This window comes from Scyliorhinus torazame, chromosome 21 (genome assembly GCF_047496885.1).
Source record: "Scyliorhinus torazame isolate Kashiwa2021f chromosome 21, sScyTor2.1, whole genome shotgun sequence".
Taxonomy (NCBI): domain Eukaryota; kingdom Metazoa; phylum Chordata; class Chondrichthyes; order Carcharhiniformes; family Scyliorhinidae; genus Scyliorhinus; species Scyliorhinus torazame.
This window is the reverse complement of record NC_092727.1, coordinates 71245226-71264480: the sequence shown is the minus strand read 5'-3', so window position 1 is coordinate 71264480 and position 19255 is coordinate 71245226. Positions and strand designations below refer to the sequence as shown.

The 19255-nt window shown below is 47.8% G+C and overlaps 1 protein-coding gene across 1 annotated transcript in view; it reads left to right on the top strand.

The window, feature by feature from the left end:
- Positions 1 to 287: 287 nt before the first annotated feature.
- The window catches only part of ccdc47 (coiled-coil domain containing 47), an 80079-nt gene continuing 61111 nt past the window's right edge, over positions 288 to 19255 (top strand). Inside the window, 1 exon segment of the mRNA XM_072486934.1 lies at positions 288 to 341. The gene's annotated coding sequence lies outside the window, so the exon portion shown is untranslated.

Here is a 19255-nt window from a genome sequence, read left to right as displayed (position 1 = left end):
AATGGGTGTATTTTGGGTGCATTTAGGGAATGGTTATATTTTAAGAATTTTGGGGAATCGGTGTACTTTGGTATATTTTGTGAATGGATATTTTTGGGAATATTTTGGGAATGTGTATATTTTGGGATTGGGTGTATTTTGGTATATTTTGGGAATGGGTATATTTTGGGGGTTTATGCTAATTATCTTGCCCGATCGTGACGCAATCAACATGCGCCATCGTTGAGGGGGCGGGGCCTGGAGTCAGTGCTTCGCGGAGCGGTGGCTGGAGCTGAGCCCGGGGCGCGGGATCGAAGGTGCGGGGAGCTGGCAGCGCGGGGCCTGAAGGAGCGGGAGCAGGGGTAACGGGGCCGGGGAGCGGAGCGGCTGCCGGGGGTACGGGGCGGGGGAGCGGCGCGGGAGCCGGGGCTTTGCTGTCGTTCACTCCTCCGAGTTCCCAGGTCCGGCCTCAGGGAGCCCCGTTCCCGTGACCGCGGTCCACTGCCCCACCCACTGCCCGGGCACCACCCCCTTACCGTCCAGTGTTCAACCCCCCCCCCCCCCCCCCCCCCGTCACTGCTGCTCCCCACACCTCTTCCTGGGCACTCCCCACCCCACTCCCTTCCCTTTCACTGCACCCACCACCCAGGCACCATGGTGTCTGCACCAGCCATCCAGGACCAAACTGTCCAATCCCATTTTCCAGCCAATGGCCTTGTATGCTGTGATGTTTCAAGTGCTCATCTAAATTCTTCTTAAATGTTGTGAGGGTTCCTGCCTCTAGAGAGCAGGGATGTACTTCAGAGGTTGTATAAGGCTCTTGTCAGACCCCATTTGGGGTTTGTGAGCAGTTTTGTGCCCCGTATCTAAGGAAGGACGTGCTGACCTTGGAAAGGGTTCACAGGATGATTCCTGGAATGAAGAGCTTGCTGTAAGAGGAATGGTTGAGGACTCTGGGTCTGTACTCGTTGGAGTTTAGAAGAATGAGGGTGGATCTTATTGAAACTTGCTGTGAGGCCTGGAGAGCGTGGACACGGAGACGATGTTTCCACTTGTAAAATAAACTAGAACCAGAGGACACAATCTCAGACTGAAGGGATGATCCTTTAAAACAGAGATGAGGAATTTCTTCAGCCAGAAGGTGGTGAATCTGTGGAACTCTTTGCCGCAGAAGGCTGTGGAGGCCAAATCACTGAGTGTCTTTAAGGCAGAGATAGTTAGGTTCTTGATTAATAAGGGGATCAGGGCTTATGAGGAGAAGACAGGAGAATGGGGATGAGAAACGTATCAGCCATGATTGAATGGCAGAGCAGACTCGATGGGCCGAGTAGTTTAATTCTGCTCCTCTGTCTAATGGTCTTACTGCCCTTTCAGGCAGCGAATTCCAGATTCTCACCAGCACAGGTGAAAATACTTTTCCTCAAATCCCCTCTAAATCTCCTGCCCCATAACCTTAAATTGATGCCCCCTGGTTATTGATCCCTCTGCTAACGGCAACATTTTCTTCTATCTACCCTATCTCCCTCATTTTGTATACCTCAGTCAGGTCCCCCCCTCAGCCTTCTCTGCGCCAAGAAAACCACTCCAACCTAACCAGCATCTCTTCATTTCCTTTTTATAGGAACTGAGAGTCTGGTTTACTGTGCACATATTTGGGCGGGGTGAGGTGATGCACTGTTTGGTGAAGGAAGAATGTGATTTATTCCCCACAAGAATTACACAGTTTTCCACCTACATGTAATGTGTGGGATTAGAGACACGTGTGGGACCAGCTAGCTGACTGTTGCACACGTGATTCTATCTGCCAACGTATCAGTAATAATCTTTATTATTGTCACAAGTAGGCTTACATTAACACTGCAATGGAGTTACTGTGAAAATCCCCTAGTTGCCACACTCCGGCACCTGTTCGGGTACACTGAGAGAGAATTCAGAATGTCCAAATTATCTAACAGTCCGTCTTTCGGGACTTGTGGGAGAGAACCGGAGCACTCTGAGGAAACCCACGGAAACATGGGGAGAAAGTGCGGACTCCACACAGACATTGACCCAAGCTGGGAATCGAACCTGGGACCCTGGTGTTGTGAAGCAACAGTGTTAACACAGTGCTACTGCACTGCCCTCACCTCAAAATAACACGTGACATTGTTGCATCATTTGTGAATTGACATGAAAAGAACTTGCAATCTTGGCAAGGCCATTTTGGAACCAGGACTGGAGCAGAACTGGGGCGGCATGGTGGCACAGTGTTTAGCACTGCTGCCTCACAGTGCCAGGAACCCGGTTTCAATTCTGGTCTTGGGTGACTATGCAAACTCCACAAAGGCATTCTCCCCCTGTCTGCGTGGGTTTCCAGTGGGTGCTCCGGTTTCCTCCCAAAATCCAAAGAAGTGCACGTTAGATGGTTTGACTATGATAAATTGCCCCCTGTTCAAAAATGTGCATGTTAGGTGGGGTTATGTGGATAGGATGGGGGAAGTCTGTGCGGAGTCTGCACATCCTCCCCGTGTGTGCGTGGGTTTCCTCCGGGTGCTCCAGTTTCCTCCCACAGTCCAAAGATGTGCAGGTTAGGTGGATTGGCCATTCTAAATTACCCTTGGTGTCCAAAATTGCCCTTAGTGTTGGGTGGGGTTACTGGGTTATGGGGATAGGGTGGAGGTGTGGATCTTGGGTAGGGTGCTCTTTCCAAGAGCCGGTGCAGACTCGATGGGCTGAATGGCCTCCTTCTGCACTGTAAATTCTATGAAATCTGTGAAGTGGGCCTAGGTAGGGTGCTCTTTCAGAGGGTTTGTTGTAGACTCGATAGGCTGAATGGCCTCCTGCACTATAGGAATTCTATGGTTCTCGGACCCTTTGCCTATTCATCTGGTTGGTGGGAAACTGGAAGAAATATATCTGTTTACGCCAGAATTTGAGATGAGATTTTGGGAATGGGGCAAGGTTCATATACAGGAGATTATGTTCTCTGTTGGCCTCGACTGTGGTTTCAAACCTCCCCTCTTGGGATGGTCCTTTGTTGTGGTTTTAAGGGTTAAATTTGGTGATAAGGAAAAGAGATGTTTTAGTAAATAAGGCTAACCTTTCCCACTGGCAGGAAGGTGGGTAAATAGGGGAACAGAGATTTTAAAGTAATTATAAAAGGAACTAGATGTGATGAGGCAAATTTATTTTGCACAGTGAGTTGTTGTGATTTTCAATACATTGCCTGAAAGTTGGTGGAAGCGAGAACCAATAATAACTTTTTAAAAAGAAAATTGGATAAATATTTGAAAAATGTGCAGGGTTATGGGGTAAAAAGCCAGGGGAGTGGCTGTCTTGATCTTTACAAACAAGTAGAGTTTTGATGGCTCCTTTGCTGAATATGCACTGATCACCTTGTACCTTGTTAACCATTGCTTAGTTCAATGCAAATGATGATCATTTAGCATTAACTATATTTGGGACATGTGGCCCAAAAGAAGTTACAACTCCGCCTTACTGATTGAGGTAAAGGGACTTCAAGCCACATACACCACTCCATCATTGACTTGGATGGGGAACACCGTGTGGGAGTAAGCTAGAATAAACTAATCAATGCCACAAAATACTAGTGTGACCAATCTTAACAGTTGAGATGTAGTTGGTGTACGTTTGCCTTTACTTCAGTCCACCTAGTAAGTCATTCACAAAGTACCTTTGTTCCAAGGAAACTTCCACCACATTGCAGGTGATCAGAAGACACGGCTAGTGATGGACAGCACGGTGGCCCAGTGGTTAGCACTGCTGATCTCACGGCGCAGAGGACCCGAGTTCGATCCCGGCCCCGGGTCACTGTCTGTGGAGTTTGCAAGTTCTCCCCGTGTCTGCGTGGGTCTTAACCCCACAATACAAAACGTTGTGCAGGATAGGTCAATTGGCTACGCTAAATTTCCCCTTAATTGGAAAAACATTGATTACTCCAAATTTATAAATAAAAACACGGCATTTGGACATAGTCGCCACACTCAGTGGAGAGGGCTGCACTGAAAACCAGAGTCAGAAACTGAGGTTTGTGCTGGCCGAATGTCAGTAATGGTGGAATAAAGTGATAAAAGAACTTGAAGACGCAGTGGTAGGTGCTGATGTGGTCAGTGTGGACACTAGTGAGTGTCAGTGCTCGAGTGAGGAGTTTGTGAAATGCCTGGGTCCCAGGTTTGATTCCCGGCTTGAGTCACTACCTGTGCGGAGTCTGCACATTCTTGCCGTGTCTGCGTGGGTTTCCTCCGGGTGTTCCGGCTTCCTCCCACAGCCCAAAGATGTGCAGGTTAGGTGGATTGGTCATGATAAATTGCCCTTGGTGTCCAAAATGGTTGGGTGGGGTTGCTGGGTTAAGGGGATGGGGTGCAGGTGTGGGCTTGAGTAGGGTGCTCTTTCCAAGGGCTGGTGCAGACTCGATTGGCTGAATGGCCTCCTTCTGCACTGTAAATTCCATGATTCTATGATACTCGTGTATCAGTTTACTTTTCTTGGATTCATGTTCTCTCGTGGAACTGAGAAAATTTGTGGCGCACAGGTCTGTAAATCAGCAGTTCGTCCACATGGAGTTTCTGATCTTAGCCATGTATGAGGCATAGTGAGAAACAAGAAAAATACTTGCCAGTTGAGAAATAATAGGCCAGTTGGCAAAGCCTAGCTGGACTCTACGTTAAACCAGAGGTTCCCAACTGGTTTGCCACGGCACAATGGTGTGCCGTGAAAGCCCCACAACTGTGCCTCAAAATAATTACACTAAATCTAATCTTTGTTTTCAGCTTCGTGGTCGGCATCTCCAAGTCCTGATGAACCTTGGACCTCCCACGCATGTGCTGGCTGGGAATTGACTGCACTTGCATGGTTCAGAATATTTAACATTGGTCATGTGCATGGGCCTAACCGATGTAAAAATAAAACCAGAACTCTGCATGTGTGCCCCTTTCTGGCCTACGTGTGCACAGTTCGGATTGCAAAACTAAAAAATTCCGAACTGCACATCTGCAGCCCATTCCTGGCTGACGCATGCACAGGAGATTCCAGGTTCTTTGGGAATTTAAGACAAAAGGGCCCATATGCCTGTGCAAAAAAGCAAGAACTTAGAGGGCACAAAGCCTGGGAGAAGCGAAGAAGACGGAAGATGTTTAAAAAAAAAATAACAAAGGAGGTGGCACACTGTCACAATGGTTAGCACTGCTGCCTCACGGCGCCGACGACCAGGGTTCGATCCTGGCCCCAGATCACTGACCGTGTGAAGTTTGCACATTCTCCCGGTGTCTGCGTGGGTCTCACTTCCATAACCCAAAGATGTGCAAGAGAGGTGGATTGGCCATGCTAAATTGCCCCTTAATTGGGAAAAAATGAATTGGGCATTCTAAATTGAGGGAAGAAGACAGGTGTCAAGCATGAACCAATAAAGTTAAGAAGAAAGGCTCCAATATTGTATTTGACATGCAAGATAAGAAAGCTGAGGATTTCATTGTAAACTGTGGCTTGACATGTTTTGAGAGGTTTTAGAGATAAAAGGTTTTGCGAGAGGGCAGTTCAGTTGGAGAAAATAGGTGTGCCTCAAAATTTTTTATAGTATAAAAGTGTGCCATGATGCAAAACTGGTTGGGAAGCGCTGCTTTAAACAGAAGTTGTTTTTGTTTTCTGCTCTCTGAATAAATGCAAGCTGACTCCTGGTGATGGGCAGATTTGAGTCATTCCTGTAAGTGACAAGGTGCCTCTTCTCTCCACATGGCAATCTCTTGTTAACGCAAGTTCTTTTAATAACATTACTGCAACAGACAAAATACAATATTCACAACACAGCATAATAGTCACTCTTCAGTTTACGACATATGCATTAGGATCAAGCCGCTTTGCCCCTCGTGTCTGCTCTGCCATTCAATAAAATCATGGTTGATCTGATTGTATCTTCAACCCCACATTCCTGCCTACCCCTATTAACTTTTCACACCCTTGTTTAGCAAGATTCTATTAGTTCCGTGTTAAAAATATACAAAGATTCTGCTTCCACTGTCTTTTGAGGAAGAGAGTTCCAGAGACTCACGATCCTTTGAGAGAAAAAAATTCTACTCCTCGCCGCCATAAATGAGCGACCCCTTATTTTTAAACAATGACCCCCTGGTTCTCAATACTCACACAAGAGGAAACATCATCTCCTCATCCACCCTGTCAATATCCACCAGGATCTTAAAGGTTTTGATGAAGTTACCTATTAGTCTTCTAAACTCTAGTGGACACAACCCTAATCTCTCCAATCTTTCCTCGATGTGGAGATGCCGGCATTGGACTAGGGTGAGCACAGAAAGAAGTCTCACAACACCAGGTTAAAGTGCAACAGGTTTGTTTCGATGTCACTAGCTTTCGGAGCGCTGCTCCTTCCTCAGGTGAATGAAGAGGTATGTTCCAGAAACACACATATAGACAGATTCAAAGATGCCAGACAATGCTTGGAATACGAGCATTAGCAGGTGATTAAATCTTTACAGATCCAGAGATGGGGTAACCCCAGGTTAAAGAGGTGTGAATTGTATCAAGCCAGGACAGTTGGTAGGATTTTGCAGGCCAGATGCTGGGGGATGAATGTAATGCAGCATGAATCCCAGGTCCCGGTTGAGGCCGCACTCGTGTGCGGAACTTGGCTACAAGTTTCTGTTCGGCGATTCTGCGTTGTCGCGCGTCCTGAAGGCTGCCTTGGAGAACGCTTACCCGGAGATCAGAGGCTGAATGCCCTTGACTGCTGAAGTGTTCCCCGACTGGAAGGGAACATTCCTGCCTGGTGATTGTCGTGCGATGTCCGTTCATTCGTTGTCGCAGCGTCTGCATGGTCTCGCCAATGTACCACGCTTCGGGACATCCTTTCCTGCAGCGTATGAGGTAGACAACGTTGGCCGAGTCGCATGAGTAAAGATTTAATCACCTGCTAATGCCCGTATTCAAAGCATTGTCTGGCATCTTTGAATCTGTCTATATATATGTTTCTGGAACATACCTCTTCATTTACCTGAGGAAGGAACAGCGCTCTGGAAGCTAGTGACATCGAAACAAACCTGTTGGACTTAATCCTGGTGTTGTAAGACTTCTTACTGCAATCTTTCCTCATAAGACAACCTGCCCATTTCTGCTGTTAGTCTAGTAAACTGTCTCTGAACTGCTTCTAAAGCATTTACAGCTTTCCTTAAATAAGGAGACCAATACTGTACATGATTCTCCAGATGTTGACTCACCAATACCCTGTACAACTGAAGCATAACCTCCTACATTTATATTCAATTCCCCTCGCGATAGGCTTGTCAGTCTTACACCAAACATGTTACACTGCCTCGAGAGATGGTGTTCCAAATTCAATCTAGGTTACCTGCAGTGTATTTAGAACACATAACTAGTTCATTAACCTTTTACTTAATCACTTATCCGAAAAAGGAAAACACTATTTGTTTCTCAAATATAAGAGCGAAGGTGCAGGATAATCAAGGCGCAAGTGACTAATATTGCAGGGTAACATCAAAGAATGGGGAGGGAGATGAGATAAATCAGAAAGCCGAGATCAGATTAAGACCTTAAGGTGACAAAAGTGAAATATTGCTGCAGATTCTTTGGCTATGGTACACATGCAGATTCAGGTCGATGGTTGATTATTGCTAGTGGTTTCCTGCAGGCTGAAGGGAGTCTGCATAAGCTTCCTCGCCTCTGCATGAGGCTGAAGTATGAAGAACTCTGCAAGTTCTTGGGATGCAATCCATTCACTATGTGGGAGGTTCTGTCCAGGAACAGAGGTAGTGAAAAGGTTGTTGCGTGGGGAAAGGGCTGATGATGGTATGCCTGGGAAGGCAGGATCTTGAATTTAATGCATTGGGGTCATGGAGTTAATTGAAGTTTAGAAGCACAGTAGTATCATAACTCTGCTGGTGTTTTAGAACAACAAAGAACAAAGAAATGTACAGCACAGGAACAGGGCCTTCGGCACCCCAAGCCTGTGCCGACCATGCTGCCCGACTAAACTACAATCTTCTACACTTCCTGGGTCCGTATCCCTCTATTCATATATTTATCAAGATGCCCCTTAAATGTCACTATCGTCCCTGCTTCCACCACCACCTCCGGTAGCGGGTTCCAGGCACCCACTACCCTCTGCGTAAAAAAACTTGCCTCGTACATCTACTCTTAAACCTTGCCCCTCTCACCTTAAACCTTGCCCCCTAGTAATTGACCCCTCTACCCTGGGGAAAAGCCTCTGACTATCCACTCTGTCTATGCCCCTCATAATTTTGTAGACCTCTATCAGGTCACCCCTCAACCTCCGTCGTTCCAGTGAGAACAAACCGAGTTTATTCAACCGCTCCTCATAGCTAATGCCCTCCATACCAGGCAACATTCTGGTAAATCTCTTCTACACCCTCTCCAAAGCCTCCACATCCTTCTGGTAGTGTGGCGACCAGAATTGAACACTATACTCCAAGTGTGGCCTAACTAAGGTTCTATACAGCTGCAACATGACTTGCCAATTCTTTGGCAAGCATGCCGTATGCCTTCTTGACTACCTTCTCCACCTGTGTTGCCTCTTTCAGTGACCTGTGGACCTGTACACCTAGATCTCTGACTTTCAATACTCTTGAGGGTTCTACCATTCACTGTATATTCCCTACCTACATTAGACCTTCCAAAATGCATTACCTCACATTTGTCCAGATTAAACTCCATCTGCCATCTCTCCGCCCAAGTCTCCAAACAATCTAAATCCTGCTGTATCCTCTTGTCAGTCCTCATTGCTATCCGCAATTCCACTAATCTTCGAGTCGTCTGCAAACTTACTAATCAGACCAGTTACACTTTCCTCCAAATCATTTATACATACTACAAACAGCAAAGGTCCCAGCACTGATCCCTGCGGAACACCACTGGTCACAGCCCTCCAATTAGAAAAACATCCTTCCATTGTTACTCTCTGCCTTCTATGACCTAGCCAGTTCTGTATCCACCTTGCCAGCTCAACCCTGATCCTGTGTGACTTCACCTTTTGTACTAGTCTACCATGAGGGACCTTGTCAAAGGCCTTACTGAAGTCCATATAGACAACATCCACTGCCCTAACTGCATCAATCATCTTTGTGACCTCCTCGAAAAACTCTTATCAAGTTAGTGAGACACGACCTCCCCTTCACAAAACCATGCTGCCTCTCACTGATGGTTTTGGGCAAGCAGTAGTTTGTATCACGTCGTCCCACTTTCCAAGAAAGGTGGGGGAGAGGAAATACAACCTTCGGCCAGTTGTACTGTCGTTAGTAGTGGATAAAATGCTAGAATCTGTTAATAGAATTTACAGTGCAGAAGGAGGCCATTCGGTCCATCGAGTCGGCACCAGCTCTTGGAAAGAGCACCCTACCCAAGCCCACATCCCCACCCTATCCCCATAACCCAGTAACCCCACCGACACTAAGGGCAATTTAGCATGGCCAATCCACCTAACCTGCACATCTTTGGACTGTGGGAGGAAACAGTGGCAAACTCATAATTAGGCAGTCAAACAGTTTAATGAAAAGGAAGGCAGTTTGACATGTTTGTTTTCTGAGGATGTAAGTAGCAGAGGCAAACCGGTGAATGTAGTGTATTTAGATATTTTTGATAAGATGCAACAAAGAAGTTGTACATGATTAGGGTTCATAAAATAGGGGGTAATATATTCACTTGGATTGAGGATTGCACACAAAACACAGCAGGATTAAACTTGTCTTTTCCAGGTTGGTAGACAGTGACTTTTGCGGTACCACAAAGATCAGTAGTTGGGCCATAGCTATTTACAATCCCTATTAATGACTTGGATGAGAAGACTGGGTGTAATGTGTGGAAGCATAAAATTACAGAGTTATTATGTTAAACACATGGGCTAAACTGTAACAGATGAGTTCCAATGCAAGGGCAGCACGGTAGCATAGTGGTTAGCACAAACATGTCAAACTGCCTTCCTTTTCATTAAACTGTTTGACTGCCTAATTATGAGTTTGCCACTGTTTCCTCCCACAGTCCAAAGATGTGCAGGTTAGGTGGATTGGCCATGCTAAATTGTCCTTAGTGTCCAAAATTGCCCTTAGTGTTGGGTGGGGTTACTGGGTTATGGGGATAGGGTGGGGATGTGGGCTTGGGTAGGGTGCTCTTTCCAAGAGCTGGTGCCGACTCGATGAGCCGAATGGCCTCCTTCTGCACTGTAAATTCTATGATTCAAGCTAAATGGTCCGAATAAGGATTAAGAACGGGAATTTCTAAATGGTGAAAAGCTAGAATCAGTGGAGGGCCAAAGAGACTTAGAATTATCATAGAATTTACAGTGCAGAAGGAGGCCATTCGGCCCATCGAGTCTGCACCAGGGGGTGTATGAGCATAAATTCAAAAAATGTCATGGAAAGGAACAGAAAATAATCAACAAATGCTTTTGTCTGAAGGACCAGCATTCATGGGTAGATATGTATACTATAGCTATGCAAAGAGCTGCTTAGATCACACCTGGAGTACAGTGAGCAGTTCTGGGCACTGCACCCTTTTCTTTCTGTGAGGTGGGCATTGCTGCCATGGACAGCATTTGGTGCCCATCCACTTTGCCCTTGAACTGAGTGCCTTGCTGGGCCATTTTAGTAGGCAATTAAGAGTCAAACAAATTGCTGTGGGCTTGGAATCACATAGGCCAGACCTTGTAGTGATGGCAGATGTCCTTCCCTGGTGAACCAGATGGATTTTTGTAACAATCAATATAAAATGGTGACTATGACATCACAACTTGCAATTCCTGATTTTATTTTTAAAAATAAATTTAGCGTACCCAATTCATTTTTCCAAACAAGGGGCAATTTAGCATGCCCAATACACATGACCTGCACATCTTTGGGTTGTGTGGGCGAAACCCACGCAAACATGGGGAGAATGTACAAACTCCACATGGACAGTGACCCAGAGCCGGGATCGAACCTGGGACATCGGTGTCGTGAGGCAGCAGTGCTAACCACTGTGCCACCATGCTGCCCTGCAATTCCTGATTTAATTAATGAATTGAATATAAATTCCACCAACTCCATGGTGTGATATCAACCTGGGCCTCTGGGTTACTGTACTAATATAAAAACAGAAAATGTTGGAAAACTCAGCAGATCTGGCAGCATCTATGGTGAGTGAAAGAGAGTTAACATTTTGAATCCAATATGACTTTCTTTGGAAGATGGTTCTGAGGAAGAGTCATATGAAATATTAACACTATCTCTCCACAGATGCAATTGGACGTCAGTTTTACCAACACTTTTTATTTCAGATCTCCAGCATCTGCAGTATTTTGTTTTTATTCTGTGGACTGCTCGTCCAGTGATTTTACCACGACATTGCCATCTGCCTACTTAGGAAGAATATATTGATTGGCCCTGGAGGGAATGGAGCATGCATTTAGCTGAGTATTAATCGGATACCAGGGTTAAATTACTAAACGCTGTTATGCAAACCAGGGCTGTATTTCCTGGAATTTAGAAGGGTAATTTAATCCACATTTCCAGGATATTAAGGGGAGATGCAGAGAAACTTTCTGCTGGTTGCGAGTACGGCTTTAAGAGACAAAGATTAATAATTGGAGGCATGAGTGGAATTCGGAGACATGTCGACACATTGGGGGGGGGGGTTTGACCAGGTATACATCGAAACATTCATAGAAAATGGAAGCAGGAGGAGGCCATTCAGCCCTTCCAACCCGTTACGACATTCATTATGATCATGGCTGATCATCAAGTTCAATACCCTGATCCAGCGTTCCTCTCCATCCCCCCCCCCTTCCCCCCTCCCAATCCCTTGATCCTTTTAGCCGCAAGAGCTATATCTAGTTCCCTCTTGAAATTACACAACATTTTGCTCTCAACTACTTCCTGTGGTAGTGAATTCCACAGATTCACCACTTTCGGGGTGAAGAAATTTCTCCTCATCTCAGCCCTAAAAGGTTACCCCTTAACCTCAAACTGTGACCGTTGGTTCTGGACTCCCCCCACCATCGGGAATATATTTTCTGAATCTACCCTGTCTAATCCTGTTAGAATTTTATAAGTTTCTATGAGATCCCCCCCTCATTCTTCTAAACTCCAATGAATATAATCCTAACTAATTTAGCTTCTCCTCATATGACAGTCCCGCCATCCCAGGAATCAGCCTGGTAAACCTTTGCTGCACTCCCTCCATAGCAAGAACATCCTTCCTCAGATTAGGACACCAAAGCTGCACACAATACTCCAGGTGTGGCCTCACCAATGCATTGTAGTAAAACTTCCTATTCCTGTACTCAAATCCTCTCGATATGAAGGCCAACATACCATTTGCCTTCTTTATTGCCTACTGTACCTGCGCTTTCTTTCATTGACTGATACACAAATACACCAAGGTCTTGCTGAGTAACTACCTCTCAATTTACACCCATTCAAATAATAATATGCTTTCCTACTTTTGCTACCAAAGTAAAGTTATAGCGCATGGGATTGTGGCGCATTTGTCTTGAGATGGATTGAAAACTGAAGCAAAAAGTTGGAATAAATGGGTCTTTTTCCGATTAACAGGCAGTGACTAGTGGTACCACAGGGATCTGTGCTAAGGCCCAAACTGTTCACATTATATGTTAATGAGTTGGACGAGGGAACTAAATGTAGTATTTGCAGATGATACAAGATTGGGTGGGAGGGTGAACTGTGGATAACCTCGCATTTATCCACGTTATACTGCATCTATCATGCATACGCCCACTCACTCAGCCTGTCCAAATCCTGCTGAAGCATATCTGCATTCTCCTCACAGTTCCCTTTCTACTCTTGCACCAAATAGGAATAAACAACATTTGGAGTTCACCTATTCATTCCTTGGATGCCTGCCATTCCCTGTCCACTGTCCTTCCTTTCAGTAATTTTTCCCAGTCCATCATAGCCAACTCATGCCTCATAACATCATAGTGACCTTTATTGAGATTCAAGACTCTAGTCTTACAATCAACTCCCTAACTATCCACCATGATAAAGAATTCTATCATATTGTGGTCACTCATCCCCAACTGTTCTCTCACAACTAGGTTGCCAACTAATCCTTTTTCATTGCACAACGCCCAGTTCAAGATGGCCTGTTCCTTCATTTATTCCTCAACATATTGGTCCAGAAAACCACCTGTACACACTCCAGAAATTTCTCCTCTATTGTGACTAATTTGACTCGCCCAATCTATATGCAGATTAAAGTCACCGATAATGACAGATGTTCCTTTAATGCATCTCTGATTTCCTGTCGAATGCTATTCCCAACATTACCACTGCTGTTTGGTGGGGTCTACCCCTACGAATGTTTTTTGCCCCGTGGTGTTTCTTGACTCAACCCATACAGATTGAACATAGTCTGTGCTAATATCTTTCCTCAGCATTGTATCAATATCTTCTTTAATCAGCACTGCAACTCCACCATCTTTTCCTTTCTGTCTGTCCTTCCTAAAAACTGAACAGCCCTCAATATTTAGTTCCCATCCTTGGTTACCTTGGAGCCATGTCACCGTAATCCCAACTATCATATCCCTCAACATCTATTTACGCGACTGATTCACCCATTTTATTTCGAATACTCCGGGCATTCAAGTTTAAAATCATAAGGCTAGTCCTTTTTTTAAAAAAATATATTTTATTCAAGCTTTTTGGCCAAACATAACAATACATAGTGTTTCTTTTACACAACAATAAAGCAATATAAATAACCGTGGCCAGTTTTAAACAAATAAATAAATAATATATAAACAAAAACAAAACTACATGGCAACTGCCTTGTCCAAAATAAAGACTCTCCAAAAATACAATCCCACAGTCCAGTATACAATTACATATACCAAATACCTATACATATACAATAACATCCCTGAGAGTCCATCCGATTCCTCCTCCCCCCCCCCCCCCCCCCCCGGGTTGCTGCTGTTGTCTATTTCTTTTCCATTCCCTCTATCTTTCTGTGAGGTAGTCGACAAACGGTTGCCACCACCTGGTGATCCCCTGAGCCGAACCCCTGAACACGAACTTAATCCGTTCCAACCTTATGAACCCTGCCATATCGTTTATCCAGGTCTCCACCCCCGGGGGTTTGGCTTCCTTCCACATTAACAATATCCTGCGCCGGGCTACGAGGGACGCAAAGGCCAACACGTCAGCCTCTCTCGCCTCCTGCACTCCCAGCTCTTCTGCAACCCCAAATATAGCCAACCCCCAGCTTGGTTCGACCCGGACCCCCACCACCTTCGAAAGCACCTTTGTCACCCCCACCCAGAACCCCTGTAGTGCCGGGCATGACCAGAACATGTGGGTGTGATTCGCTGGGCCTCTCGAGCATCTCGCACACCTATCCTCTACCCCAAAAAATTTACTAAGCCGTGCTCCAGTCATATGCGCCCTGTGTAGCACCTTAAATTGTATCAGGCTTAGCCTGGCACACGAGGACGATGAGTTTACCCTACGTAGGGCATCAGCCCACAGTCCCTCCTCAATCTCCTCCCCCAGTTCTAATTCCCATTTCCCTTTCAGCTCATCTACCATGATCTCCCCCTCGCCCCTCATCTCCCTGTATATGTCCGCCACCTTACCGTCCCCCACCCATGTCTCTGAGATCACTCTATCCTGCACTTCCTGCGTCGGGAGCTGCGGGAATTCCCTCACCTGTTGCCTCGCAAAAGCCCTCAATTGCATATACCGAAATGCATTCCCTTGGGGCAGCCCATATTTCTCCGTCAGCGCTCCCAGACTCGCAAACGTCCCATCTACAAATAGATCTCTTAATTGTACTACCCCAGCTCTTTGCCATGCTCCAAATCCCCCATCCATTCTCCCCGGAACAAACCTATGATTGTTTCTTATCGGGGACCGCACCGAAGCTCCCATCCCTCCCCGATGCCATCTCCACTGCCCCCAAATTTTCAATGTAGCCACCACCACCGGGCTTGTGGTGTATTTCTTTGGTGAGAGCGGCAACGGCGCCGTCACCATTGCTTGCAGGCTAGTCCCCCTGCAGGACGCCCTCTCCAATCTCTTCCACGCCGCTCCCTCCCCTTCTCCCATCCACTTACACACCATTGAAACATTGGCGACCCAGTAGTACTCGCTGAGGCTCGGTAGTGCCAGCCCCCCCCCCCCCCCCCCCCCCCCCCCCCCCCCCTGTCCCTACTACGCTGCAAGAATCCCCGCCTCACTCTCGGGGTCTTCCCAGCCCACACAAAACTCAATGCTCTTCTCAATTCTTTTGAAAAAAGCCTTTGTGATCACCACCAGGAGGCACTGGAATACAAAAAGGAATCTCGGGAGAACCACCATTTTAACCGCCTGCACCCTACCTGCCAATGACAGGGTCACCATGTCCCATCTCTTGAAATCCTCCTCCATCTGTTCCACCAACCATGTTAAATTAAGCCTATGTAATGTACCCCAATTCTTGGCTATCTGGATCCCCAGGTACCGGAAGTCCCTTGTTACCTTCCTCAACGGTAAATCCTCTATCTCTCTGCTCTGCTCCCCCTGATGCATCACAAATAGCTCACTTTTCCCCATGTTCAGTTTATACCCTGAAAAATCCCCAAACTCCCCAAGTATCCGCATTATCTCTGGCATCCCCTCCGCCGGGACCGCCACTTATAACAACAAATCATCCGCATACATAGATACCCGGTGTTCTCCCCCCCCCCCCCCCCCCCCCCCCGCCCCCCCCCGCCCCCCCTAAGTACTCCCCTCCACTTCCTGGAACCCCTCAGTGCCATGGCCAGGGGCTCAATCGCCAGTGCAAACAATAACTGGGACAGAGGACATCCCTGCCTCGTCCCTCTATGGAGCCGAAAATAGTCAGACCCCCGTCCATTCGTGACCACACTCGCCATCGGGGCCCTATACAGCAACTGTACCCACCTGATATACCCGTCCCCGAAGCCAAATCTCCTCAGCACCTCCCACAAATAATCCCACTCCACTCCATCAAATGCTTTCTCGGCATCCATCGCCACCACTATCTCCGCTTCCCCCTCTGGTGGGGGCATCATCATTACCCATAGCAGCCTCCGTATATTTGTATTCAGCTGTCTCCCCTTCACAAACCCAGTTTGGTCCTCATGAACCACCCCCGGGACACAATCCTCTATCCTCGTTGCCATTACCTTGGCCAGAATCTTAGCGTCCACATTCAGGAGGGAAATAGGCCTATAGGACCCGCATTGCAGCGGGCCTTTTTCCTTCTTTAGGAGGAGCGATATTGTTGCCTCTGACATAGTCGGGGGCAGCTGCCCCCTTTCCCTCGCCTCATTAAAGGTTCTCATCAGTAGCGGGGCCAGCAAGTCCATATATTTCCTATAGAATTCAACTGGGAATCCGTCTGGTCCCGGGGCCTTCCCCGCCTGCATGCTCCCAATCCCTTTCACTACTTCCTCCGTCTCAATCTGTGCTCCCAGTTCCGCTCTTTCCTGCTCCTCCACCTTAGGAAATTCCAACTGATCCAGGAAGCACATCATTCTCTCCTTCCCATCCGGGGGCCGAGCTTCATATAATCTTTCATAAAATGCCTTGAACACTCCATTCACTCTCTCCGCTCCCCGCTCCATCTCTCCCTCCTCATCTCTCACCCCCCCCATCTCCCTCGCTGCTCCCCTCTTCCTCAGTTGGTGGGCCAGCAACCTGCTCGCCTTCTCCCCATATTCGTACTGTACACCCTGTGCCTTCCTCCATTGTGCCTCTGCGTTACCCGTAGTCAACAAGTCAAATTCTACATGTAGCCTTTGCCTTTCCCTGTCCAGTCCCCCCTCCGGTGCCTCCGCATATTGTCTGTCCACCCTAAGAGGTTCTTTCAACAACCGCTCCCTTTCCCTACCTTCCTGCTTTCCTTTATGTGCCCTAATAGATATCAGCTCCCTTCTAACCACTGCCTTCAGTGCCTCCCAGACCACTCCCACCTGAACCTCCCCATTATCATTGAGTTCCAAGTACCTTTCAATACACCCCCTCACCCTTAAACACACCCCCTCATCTGCCAATAATCCCATGTCCATTCTCCAGGGTGGACGCTGTTTTTTTCCCCCCCTATCTCCAGGTCCACTCCAATGTGGAGCGTGATCCGAAATAGCTATAGTCGTGTACTCCATCCCCGTCACCTTCGGGATCAGTGCCCTTCCCAAAACAAAAAAGTCTATCTGTGAATAAACTTTGTGGACATAGGAGAAAAACGAAAACTCCTTACTCCTAGGTCTACTAAATCTCCAGGGGTCTACTCCTCCCATCTGCTCCATAAAGTCCTTAAGCACCCTAGCTGCAGCCGGCCTCCTTCCAGTCCTGGACCTCGATCTGTCCAGCCCTGGGTCCAGCACCGTATTAAAATCTGCACCCATTACCAACTTCCCCACCTCTAGGTCCGGGATACGTCCTAACATACGCCTCATAAAGTTAGCATCATCCCAGTTCGGGGCATATACGTTCACTAAGACCACCGCCTCCCCTTGCAATTTGCCACTCACCATCACGTATCTGCCCCCACTATCCGCCACTATGGTCTTTGCCTCAAACATTACCCGCTTCCCCACTAGTATAGCCACCCCCCCTGTTTTTTGCGTCTAGCCCCGAATGAAACACCTGCCCCACCCATCCTTTGCGTAGTCTGACCTGGTCTATCAGTTTCAGATGCGTCTCCTGCAGCATAACCACATCTGCCTTAAGTTTCTTTAGGTGTGCGAGTACCCGTGCCCTCTTTATCGGCCCGTTCAGCCCTCTCACATTCCACGTGATCAGCCGGGTTGGGGGGCTCTTTACCCCCCGCCCTTGTCGACTAGCTATTTCCTTTTTCAATCCAGCTCCTCACCCGGTTCCCACGTAACCGTATCTCCCCCCAACGGCGCCCTCCCGCCCCGACCACCCCACCCCATACCAGCTCCCCCTTCTCCCCAGCAGCAGCAACCCAGTTAACCCCCCCCCCCCCCCCGCTAGATCCCTCACTAGCGTAATTGCACCCCCCATGTTGCTCCCAGAGGTCAGCAAACTCTGGCCGACCTCGGCTTCCCCCCGTGACCTCGGCTCCCACTGTGAGAGGCCCCCTCCTTCCTGCTTCCCTGTTCCCGCCATGATTACCATAGCGCGGGAACAAAGCCCGCGCTTCCCATTTGGCCCCGCCCCCTATGGCCGGCGCCCCCAGCTCCTCGTCCTCCCTCCCCCACGACATGGGGAAGAGAGAAAAGTTACAGGGTCGCAGGATTGACAACTTGGGAAATCATCTCTTCCCGTTTTCCCCCTCTTCACGCCACATATTCACCCCACCACTTTGTCCCAAACGTTCTTTTTCTAGCCCGCTTATTCCAGTTTCTCCTCGACAATAAATGTCCACGCCTCTTCTGCCGTTTCAAAGTAATGATGTTTCCCTTGATGTGTGACCCACAATCTTGCCGGCTGCAGCATTCCAAATTTAACCTTCCTTTTGTGCAGCAGCGCCTTGGCCCGATTAAAGCTTGCCCTCCTTCTCGCCACCTCCGCACTCCAATCTTGATATACGCGGATCACCGCGTTCTCCCACCTACTGCTCCGAGTTTTCTTTGCCCATCTGAGGACCATCTCTCTGTCCTTATATCGGTGAAATCTCACCACTATGGCTCGAGGAATTTCTCCAGCCCTCGGTCTTCGCGCCATAACTCGATAGGCTCCCTCCACCTCCAACGGGCCCGTCGGGGCCTCCGATCCCATTAACGAGTGCAGCATCGTGCTCACATATGCCCCGACGTCCGCCCCTTCTGCACCTTCGGGAAGACCAAGAATCCTTAAATTCTTCCTCCTCGCATTATTCTCCAGCACCTCCAGCCTTTCCACACACCTTTTGTGTTGTGCCTCCTGCATCTCTGTCTTCACCACCAGGCCCTGTATGTCGTCCTCATTCTCAGCAGCCTTTGCCTTCACGACCCGAAGATCCTGCTCCTGGGTCTTTTGCTCCTCCTTTAGCCCTTCAATCGCCTGTAATATTGGGGCCAACAGCTCCTCCTTCATCTCCTTTTTAAGTTCTTCCACGCAACGCCGCAGGAACTCTTGTTGGTCAGGGCCCCATATTAAACTGCCTCCTTCCGACGCCATCTTGCTTTGTGCCTGCCTTCCTGGCCGCTGCTGTAGAGGATCCACCGCAATCCGGCCACTTTCCTCTCCTTTTTCCATCCGTGTCCAGGGGGGATTCCCTTCTGGTTTATCACAGTGTTTTTAGCCGTTAAAATTGCCGTTGGGGCTCCTATTAAGAGCCCAAATGTCCTTTC